Below are 9736 nucleotides of genomic sequence, written 5' to 3'. Positions count from 1 at the left end.
AAATGCATGGACTGGGCTGGGGAGCGAGTTGGCAGCAGCACCTCATCAGCAGTACTAGAGAGTGTGGGAGCTGGTGGCTCCATTACCAAAAGGAAAGAACCTGGTGTACTGACTGAACACAGAAAGAGACTGTTCCTTTTCATTGAATTCAGACAGACATCCACATGTAAAAGTCTGTGGTTTTGTAGCTGTTATGTTTGTTTCTAGTTTGCACTTGATCTAAACCTACTTTTCAGAAAGGCGGATCCCACTTTGAATGTCCCTTATTCAGGCCAGAGAAACTAAAAAGGATGTTAGGGGACTAGATTCAAGGCAATCTGTGGAACAGATTTGTCCCTGCTAAACAGAGTGAAAGGGGCCCCTCGTTCTGTATATTCTGCACATTTCATTGAAGAATGCGTTGATCCAACTCCAGCAACATCTACATTCTGAATGCATAATTCAAGCACTCCCATAGAGTACTCTCTGCCTGTCAATTATCCTCTTCCAAAACAAAGAGCGTGATTTGAGAGAGGGATACTTGAGGATCAGATGGTCAGCAGCTATGTATAGCCCCTTCTCAGCTGGATCGGAACTGAAGCAGAGAACAGAGAAAGACAGAGAGAGAGACAGAGAGAACAGAGAATAGAGAGAGAGTGTAATGAATACAGGGAGACAAATGTGTAGATTCACGTGCAGAGCACAGAAGATGATTATTAAGCCTTTTCAGAAGTCAGGAATTGTTGTCACAGGCAGGCAATAGTCAAACACAGGCAGGCAATGGTCAAACACAGGCAGGCAATGGTCAAACACAGGCAGGCAATGGTCAAACACAGGTAGGCAATGGTCAAACACAGGCAGGCAATGGTCAAACACAGGCAGGCAATGGTCAAACACAGGCAGGCAATGGTCAAACACAGGCAGGCAACGGTCAAACACAGGCAGGCAACGGTCAAACACAGGCAGGCAACGGTCAAACACAGGTAGGCAATGGTCAAACACAGGCAGGCAACGGTCAAACACAGGTAGGCAGTCAAAAACAAACAATACCTCACAACCATACAAACAGAAAGAACTGAACTAAATAGGGAGCTGATGAGACCAGGTGAGAAACAAACACAGGTTAAATCAATGAACAAAATGAAAGACAGGGCTACGTTCCAGAACACAAAGAAACATGGCTACGTACAAAAACACGAAGAAAAATAACACAAGTTTGACTAGGAACCCCCCCCCCAATGGCATCGGAGGGTGGAGCAGGTGGGTGGGGGAGCAAAGGCAGCAGGTTAGTTCGACGAGGTCGTGGACTGACCCGACGTTCTGCGTTGAGGCCTATGTCCAGTGGGTCTGTTCGGGGGTTGACCCCGAGGTCGGGGAGTGGGACGATTCGGACGGTTATGGTGAAATGCCTGAATCATTCTTGGGTCAAGGATGTCTTGGACGGGGACCCAGGACCAGTCTTCAGGCCCATAACCTTCTCAGTCCACTAGGTAGTGGATGCGACCTCTCAGGCGTTTGGAATCAAGGATGGCCTGTATGGTGTAGGCAGGTTCCCCTCCGACGTCCAGCGGTGGGGGCGCACTGTGGGTAGAGACTGGAGGATGAAGAGGACTGGAGGATGAAGAGGACTGGAGGATGAAGAGGACTGGAGGATGAAGAGGACTGGAGGATGAAGAGGACTGGAGGATGAAGAGGAATGTAGGTGACCGGTTTAACAGAGACACATGGGGGCACACTGTGGGTTGAGACTGGAGGATGAAGAGGACTGGAGGATGAAGAGGACTGGAGGATGAAGAGGAATGTAGGTGACCGGTTTAACAGAGACACATGGGGGCGCACTGTTGGTAGAGACTGGAGGATGAAGAGGACTGGAGGATGAAGAGGACTGGAGGATGAAGAGGAATGTAGGTGACCGGTTTAACAGAGACACATGGGGGCACACTGTGGGTTGAGACTGGAGGATGAAGAGGACTGTAGTTGACCAGTTTTAACAGAGACACATGGGGGCGCACTGTGGGTTGAGACTGGAGGATGAAGAGGACTGTAGTTGACCAGTTTTAACAGAGACACATGGAAGGACGAGGAGATGTTATACTGACAGGGTAACTGGAGGTGGTACATGACAGGGTTGATGCGAAGGGACCAATGAAGGGAGCACGGAACTTTTTGCAGGGGAGGCGGAGCCGGATGTCCCTGGTAGAGAGCCACACATGCTGTCCTGGGTGAAAGAGTGGCGTAGGTCAGCGGCATCTGTCTGCAAAGTGTTTCTGGGTATTAGAGGCTTCCTGCAGATGCCGGTGAGCGGTCTCCCATACCCGCTCACTACGCCGAAACTAGTCATCGACAGCTGGGACAGTACCAGGCTCTGCATCTCAGGGAAACATGGTGGGTTGGTAACCAAGGACACACTGAAACGGAGTACGGTGGAGGGAGGAGTGCATGAATTAGTTCTAAGTGTATTCGGCCCAGGCCATATACCGACTCCAGTCGTGTGGAGAGGCAGAACATTGTTGGCGGAGGTACTTCCCTATTTCTTGGTTCAGGCGTTCCGTCTGCCCGTTGGTCTGGGGGTGGTACCCAGAGGAGAGGCTGAGGGCGACACCTAGTCGTTCACAGAAGGCTCGCCACACCCAGGAGACAAACTGTGGCCCGCGATCAGAGACAATGTCCTCCGGAATCCCATACAGACGGAACACCTTCTGGAACAAATACTCTGCCAATTCCATGGTGTTAGGTAGTTGAGGAAGAGGAACCAGATGACACATTTTTGAAAAACGGTCTACTATGACAAGGATGGTGGTGTTAACAGAGGATTCCGGAAGGTCTGTAATGAATACTCAGGGAGAAAAAGGTGTAGATTCACATGCAGAGCACAGAATATGTTTATTAAGCCTTCACAGGTGTCAGGAATTGTGGTCACAGACAATGGTCAAACACAGGTAGGCAGTCAAAACGAACAATACCTCACAACCATACAAACAGAAAGAACTGAACTAAATAGGGAGCTGATGAGACCAGGTGAGAAACAAATACAGGTGAAATCAATGAACAAAAGACAGGGCTACGTTCCAGAACACAAAGAAAAAGAACTCAAGGTTGACTAAGAAAAGAAAAGCAGAACCTTGCAGAGAGAGAGAGATTGTAGTTTTTGGCCTTGGTGTTCCTGTGTAATAGATCCTTTCCAAACGAAAGGACTGCCAGCCTGCTCTCTTCTCCATATTTCCCCTGTATGTGTGTGTGTGTGTGAGATAGACAGAGAGAGAGAGAGAAAGAGAGAGAGAAGGAAAGAGGAGAGAGGGGAGAAATAAAGAGAGAGAGAGGGGGGAGAGAGCGAAAGAGAGAGAGAACAGAGAGAGAGAATGAGAGACAGAGAGAACAGCGAAAGACAGAGAACAGAGAGAGAGAGACAGAGAGAATAGAGAGAACAGAGAGAGAGAGACAGAGAGAATAGAGAGAACAGGGAGAGAGAGAGAGAGAGAGAGAGAGAGAGAGAGAGAGAGAGAGAGAATAGAAAGAACAGAGAGAGAGAGAACAGAGAGAGAGAGATAGAGAGAACGAGAGACAGAGAGAGAGAGGAAGAGAGAGAGAAGGAAAGAGGAGAGAGGGGAGAAATAAAGAGAGAGAGAGGGGGGGAGAGAGCGAGAGAGCGAGAGAGAGAGAGAACAGAGAGCGAGAACGAGAGACAGAGAGAACAGCAAGAGACAGAGAGAACAGAGAGAGAGACAGAGAGAATAGAGAGAACAGAGAGAGAGAACGAGAGACAGAGAGAACAGCGAGAGAGAGAGAGAGAGAGAGAGAGAGAGAGAATAGAGAGAGACAGCGAGAACAGAGAGAATAGAGAGACAGAGAATAGAGAGAGACAGAGAGAAGAGCGAGAGATAGAGAGAACAGAGAGAGAGAGAGACAGAGAGAATAGAGAGAGACAGAGAGAACAGAGAGAGAGAGACAGAGAGAGAACGAGAGACAGAGAGAACAGAGAGAGAGAGAGAGAGACAGAGAGAACAGAGAGAGACAGAGAGAATAGAGAGAGAGACAGAGAGAACGAGAGACAGAGAGAACAGAGAGAGACAGAGAGAACAGAGAGAGACAGAAAGAATAGAGAGAACAGAGAGAGAGAACGAGAGACAGAGAGAACAGCGAGAGAGAGAGAGAGAGAATAGAGAGAGACAGCGAGAACAGAGAGAATAGAGAGACAGAGAATAGAGAGAGACAGAGAGAAGAGCGAGAGATAGAGAGAACAGAGAGAGAGAAAGACAGAGAGAACAGAGAGAGACAGAGAGAACAGAGAGAGAGACAGAGAGAACAGAGAGAGACAGAGAGAACAGAGAGAGACAGAAAGAATAGAGAGAACAGAGAGAGAGAATGAGAGACAGAGAGAACAGCGAAAGACAGAGAACAGAGAGAGAGAGACAGAGAGAATAGAGAGAACAGAGAGAGAGAGACAGAGAGAATAGAGAGAACAGGGAGAGAGAGAGAGAGAGAGAGAGAGAGAGAGAGAGAGAGAGAGAGAGAGAGAGAGAATAGAAAGAACAGAGAGAGAGAGAACAGAGAGAGAGAGATAGAGAGAACGAGAGACAGAGAGAGAGAGGAAGAGAGAGAGAAGGAAAGAGGAGAGAGGGGAGAAATAAAGAGAGAGAGAGGGGGGGGGAGAGAGCGAGAGAGCGAGAGAGAGAGAGAACAGAGAGCGAGAACGAGAGACAGAGAGAACAGCAAGAGACAGAGAGAACAGAGAGAGAGACAGAGAGAATAGAGAGAACAGAGAGAGAGAACGAGAGACAGAGAGAACAGCGAGAGAGAGAGAGAGAGAGAGAGAGAGAGAGAGAGAATAGAGAGAGACAGCGAGAACAGAGAGAATAGAGAGACAGAGAATAGAGAGAGACAGAGAGAAGAGCGAGAGATAGAGAGAACAGAGAGAGAGAGAGACAGAGAGAATAGAGAGAGACAGAGAGAACAGAGAGAGAGAGACAGAGAGAGAACGAGAGACAGAGAGAACAGAGAGAGAGAGAGAGAGACAGAGAGAACAGAGAGAGACAGAGAGAATAGAGAGAGAGACAGAGAGAACGAGAGACAGAGAGAACAGAGAGAGACAGAGAGAACAGAGAGAGACAGAAAGAATAGAGAGAACAGAGAGAGAGAACGAGAGACAGAGAGAACAGCGAGAGAGAGAGAGAGAGAATAGAGAGAGACAGCGAGAACAGAGAGAATAGAGAGACAGAGAATAGAGAGAGACAGAGAGAAGAGCGAGAGATAGAGAGAACAGAGAGAGAGAAAGACAGAGAGAACAGAGAGAGACAGAGAGAACAGAGAGAGAGACAGAGAGAACAGAGAGAGACAGAGAGAACAGAGAGAGACAGAAAGAATAGAGAGAACAGAGAGAGAGAATGAGAGACAGAGAGAACAGCGAAAGACAGAGAACAGAGAGAGAGAGACAGAGAGAATAGAGAGAACAGAGAGAGAGAGACAGAGAGAATAGAGAGAACAGGGAGAGAGAGAGAGAGAGAGAGAGAGAGAGAGAGAGAGAGAGAGAGAGAGAGAGAGAATAGAAAGAACAGAGAGAGAGAGAACAGAGAGAGAGAGATAGAGAGAACGAGAGACAGAGAGAGAGAGGAAGAGAGAGAGAAGGAAAGAGGAGAGAGGGGAGAAATAAAGAGAGAGAGAGGGGGGGGGAGAGAGCGAGAGAGCGAGAGAGAGAGAGAACAGAGAGCGAGAACGAGAGACAGAGAGAACAGCAAGAGACAGAGAGAACAGAGAGAGAGACAGAGAGAATAGAGAGAACAGAGAGAGAGAACGAGAGACAGAGAGAACAGCGAGAGAGAGAGAGAGAGAGAGAGAGAGAGAGAGAGAATAGAGAGAGACAGCGAGAACAGAGAGAATAGAGAGACAGAGAATAGAGAGAGACAGAGAGAAGAGCGAGAGATAGAGAGAACAGAGAGAGAGAGAGACAGAGAGAATAGAGAGAGACAGAGAGAACAGAGAGAGAGAGACAGAGAGAGAACGAGAGACAGAGAGAACAGAGAGAGAGAGAGAGACAGAGAGAACAGAGAGAGACAGAGAGAATAGAGAGAGAGACAGAGAGAACGAGAGACAGAGAGAACAGAGAGAGACAGAGAGAACAGAGAGAGACAGAAAGAATAGAGAGAACAGAGAGAGAGAACGAGAGACAGAGAGAACAGCGAGAGAGAGAGAGAGAGAATAGAGAGAGACAGCGAGAACAGAGAGAATAGAGAGACAGAGAATAGAGAGAGACAGAGAGAAGAGCGAGAGATAGAGAGAACAGAGAGAGAGAAAGACAGAGAGAACAGAGAGAGACAGAGAGAACAGAGAGAGAGACAGAGAGAACAGAGAGAGACAGAGAGAACAGAGAGAGACAGAAAGAATAGAGAGAACAGAGAGAGAGAACGAGAGACAGAGAGAACAGAGAGAGACAGAGAGAACAGAGAGAGACAGAAAGAATAGAGAGAATAGAGAGAGACAGAGAGAACAGAGAGAGAGACAGAGAGAGAACGAGAGACAGAGAGAACAGAGAGAGAGAGAGACAGAGAGAACAGAGAGAGACAGAGAGAACAGAGAGAGAGACAGAGAGAACGAGAGACAGAGAGAACAGAGAGAGACAGAGAGAACAGAGAGAGACAGAATGAATAGAGAGAACAGAGAGAGAGAACGAGAGACAGAGAGAACAGCGAGAGAGAGAGAGAGAGAATAGAGAGAGACAGCGAGAACAGAGAGAATAGAGAGGCAGAGAATAGAGAGAGACAGAGAGAAGAGCGAGAGATAGAGAGAACAGAGAGAGAGACAGAGAGAATAGAGAGAGACAGAGAGAACAGAGAGAGAGAGACAGAGAGAGAACGAGAGAGAGAGAACAGAGAGAGAGAGAGACAGAGAGAACAGAGAGAGACAGAGAGACCAGCGAGAGAGCGACAGAGAGAATAGAGAGAACAGAGAGAGAGACAGAGAGAACGAGAGAACAGAGAGAGAGAGACATAGAGAACAGAGAGAGACAGAGAGAACAGAGAGAGACAGAGAGAACAGAGAGAGAGAGACAGAGAGAACAGCGAGAGAGAGACAGAGAGAATAGAGAGAACAGCGAGAGAGAGAGAGAGAGGAGAGAGCGAGAGAGAGAGAGAGACAGAGAGAACAGAGAGAGAGAGACAGAGAGAATAGAGAGAACAGAGAGAGAGAAAGAGAGAGCAGAGAGAACAGAGAGAGAACAGAGAGAGCGAACAGAGAGAGAGATAGACCACTGTGACTGACTGGCTCTCAAGAGAAGACAGGCTACGTGCACACTATGTGCACACTGCCCACAAAATGAGGTGGAAACTGAGCCGCACTTCCTAACCTCCTGCCAAATGTATGACCATATTAGAGACACATATTTCTCTCAGATTTACACAGACCCACAAAGAATTTGAAAACAAACCCGATTTTGATAAACTCCCATATTTTTGGGGTGAAATACCAGTGTGCAATCACAGCAGCAAGATTTGTGACCTGTTGACACAAGAAAAGAGCAAGCAGTGAAAAACAAACACTATTGTAAATACAACCTATATTTATGTTTAATTGCCTTTTTGTACTTCAACTATTTGCACATCATTACAACACTGTATATATACACTAACGTTCAAAAGTTTGGGGCCTCTTAGAAGTGTCCTTGTTTTCAAACGAAAAGCCATTGTTTTCAAACGAAAAGCCATTGTTTTCAAACGAAAAGCCATTGTTTTCAAACGAAAAGCCATTGTTCCATTGTTTTCAAACGAAAAGCCATTGTTTTCAAACGAAAAGCCATTTGTCCATTACAGTTTTTTTGGATTGCTTACACACTAAAATTAAAAGTAGTACACTATTAGCAAAACCTTACACTCAAGAAGCAAAACATCAGCCCATATTTGCACAACTATAAGCACATTGTCAACCTCACACTTGTTGCAAAACTCTACACACAGTGATTTGCAAAACACTAAACACACTTAACATACATTACACACAAAAATCTATCATGAAGTCACGTCCTTGCAATACCAAAGCACTGACTGTCAAATTACCACACCGTCCAACCAATTGGTTCAACACAGTCATCAGGTGTGCAAACACTCGTTTGCTTAATTGTAGACACTCGTTTGCTTAATTGCACTATAAAAAGCAGCAGGTGAGTTCATCGGTCTTCAAACACAATGGAAAGAGTCAGAGAAAGAGTAAGACGAGGAGGAGGAGGAGGAGGACGACGACGAGGAGAACGAGGAGGACGAGGAGAACGAGGACGAGGAAAAGAACGAGGAGGACGAGGAGGAGGAGGAAGGGGAGGAAGAGGAAGAGGAAAACAAGAAGGTGCTCAAAGAGGACCGAATCTGACAAATGAGATCCACGCAACACTGGTTGACCACGTTGTCAACCACGGCTTGACGCTGAGGGAAGCTGGACTGCGTGTACAGCCAAATCTAAGCCGATATACAGTGGCAAGTGTGATGAGAACATTTAGACTGGAAAATAGGTATTGTAAAAATATCATCATATCAAAAACATCTGCACGGTTTCAGTAACTGCTTACAGTACTGTATTCTATGCACTGTCAGCACTTCTGTTACCTTTTCCTGTGAAATTACTGTACTATTGTATACTGATTTTTTTCTAAATAGGATTGAGGGTCAGGGACGACAAGGGGGAAGGCCTCCTATGTTCACAGAACAGCAAGAGAGGGAGATAGTAAACATGGTTTTGGCCAACAATGCTATAACACTCAAGCAGCTCCAAGCTAACATTGTCAATAACCACGCCATTTTCAACGATATCCATCAGGTCTCAACATCAACACTGGCACGCATCCTAAAAAAAAAACGTATTCAAATGAAGCAAATTTATCGAGTGCCTTTCGAGCGCAATTCTGAAAGGGTGAAACGACTGCGGCATGATTATGCAGAGGTATGTATTCACTTTAGCAGTGTGATCTTGCATACTGTCTCACAATCTTTTACTGTACTGTAATATGTATACTAGATCTACACTGAACTACACAATTTTGCCTGACACTGTTGTTCAGAGAGTTTTACGAATGGATGGAGAGGAGATCCAGCATGAGTTCATTTACGTAGATGAGGCTGGGTTCAACCTGACGAGTACATGAATGAGGGGAAGAAACATCATTGGCCACAGGGCTATAGTCAATGTCCCAGGGCAAAGTGGGGGTAATATAACACACTGTGCAGCCATTACACAGAATGGGGTCCTCCAAAGTCATGCCTATATGGGCCCTCACAACACAGCACTCATACTTACATTCTTGGACCAATTGCACAACATAACAGCAGCAAATCAAGTCGATCATATGCAATACATTGTTGTCTGGGACAATGTGTCTTTCCACCGCTCTGCTCTGGTTCAGATCTGGTTTCAGCAACATCCACATTTCACCATCCTATATCTTCCACCATACTCTCCATTCCTCAACCCTATAGAAGATTTTTTCTCGGCATGGCGGTGGAAGGTATATGATCTCCGTTCCAGGCTGAGGTACCCCTCATCCAAGCCATGGAGGAGGGCTGTGACCAGATGGAGGTAGCTTCAATGCAAGGATGGATTCGTCATTCAAGACGTTTCTTTCCAAGGTGTCTTGCTAATGACAACATTGCCTGCGATGTTGATGAAATTCTCTGGCCAGATCCAGCTAGGCGAAGAGACAATGTCTAGTTATTTTTTATTTTATTTTTTTGAACTTACAATATGTAAAAATACGTTTAGTTACAGTATTATGAATCTCCATGTC

At 46.3% G+C, this 9736-nt stretch overlaps 1 pseudogene; it reads left to right on the top strand.

The window, feature by feature from the left end:
* The first annotated feature begins 8150 nt into the window (after nucleotides 1-8150).
* Nucleotides 8151-9532, top strand: LOC149983609 (uncharacterized; annotated as a pseudogene).
* Nucleotides 9533-9736: the final 204 nt, after the last annotated feature.

The sequence above is a fragment of the Oncorhynchus mykiss genome, chromosome 5, assembly GCF_057628025.1.
Source record: "Oncorhynchus mykiss isolate SJ-2025 chromosome 5, ASM5762802v1, whole genome shotgun sequence".
Classification (NCBI taxonomy): Eukaryota; Metazoa; Chordata; class Actinopteri; order Salmoniformes; family Salmonidae; genus Oncorhynchus; species Oncorhynchus mykiss.
Note: the sequence above shows the minus strand (reverse complement) of the source record. Positions and strands in the feature narration are given on the sequence as shown.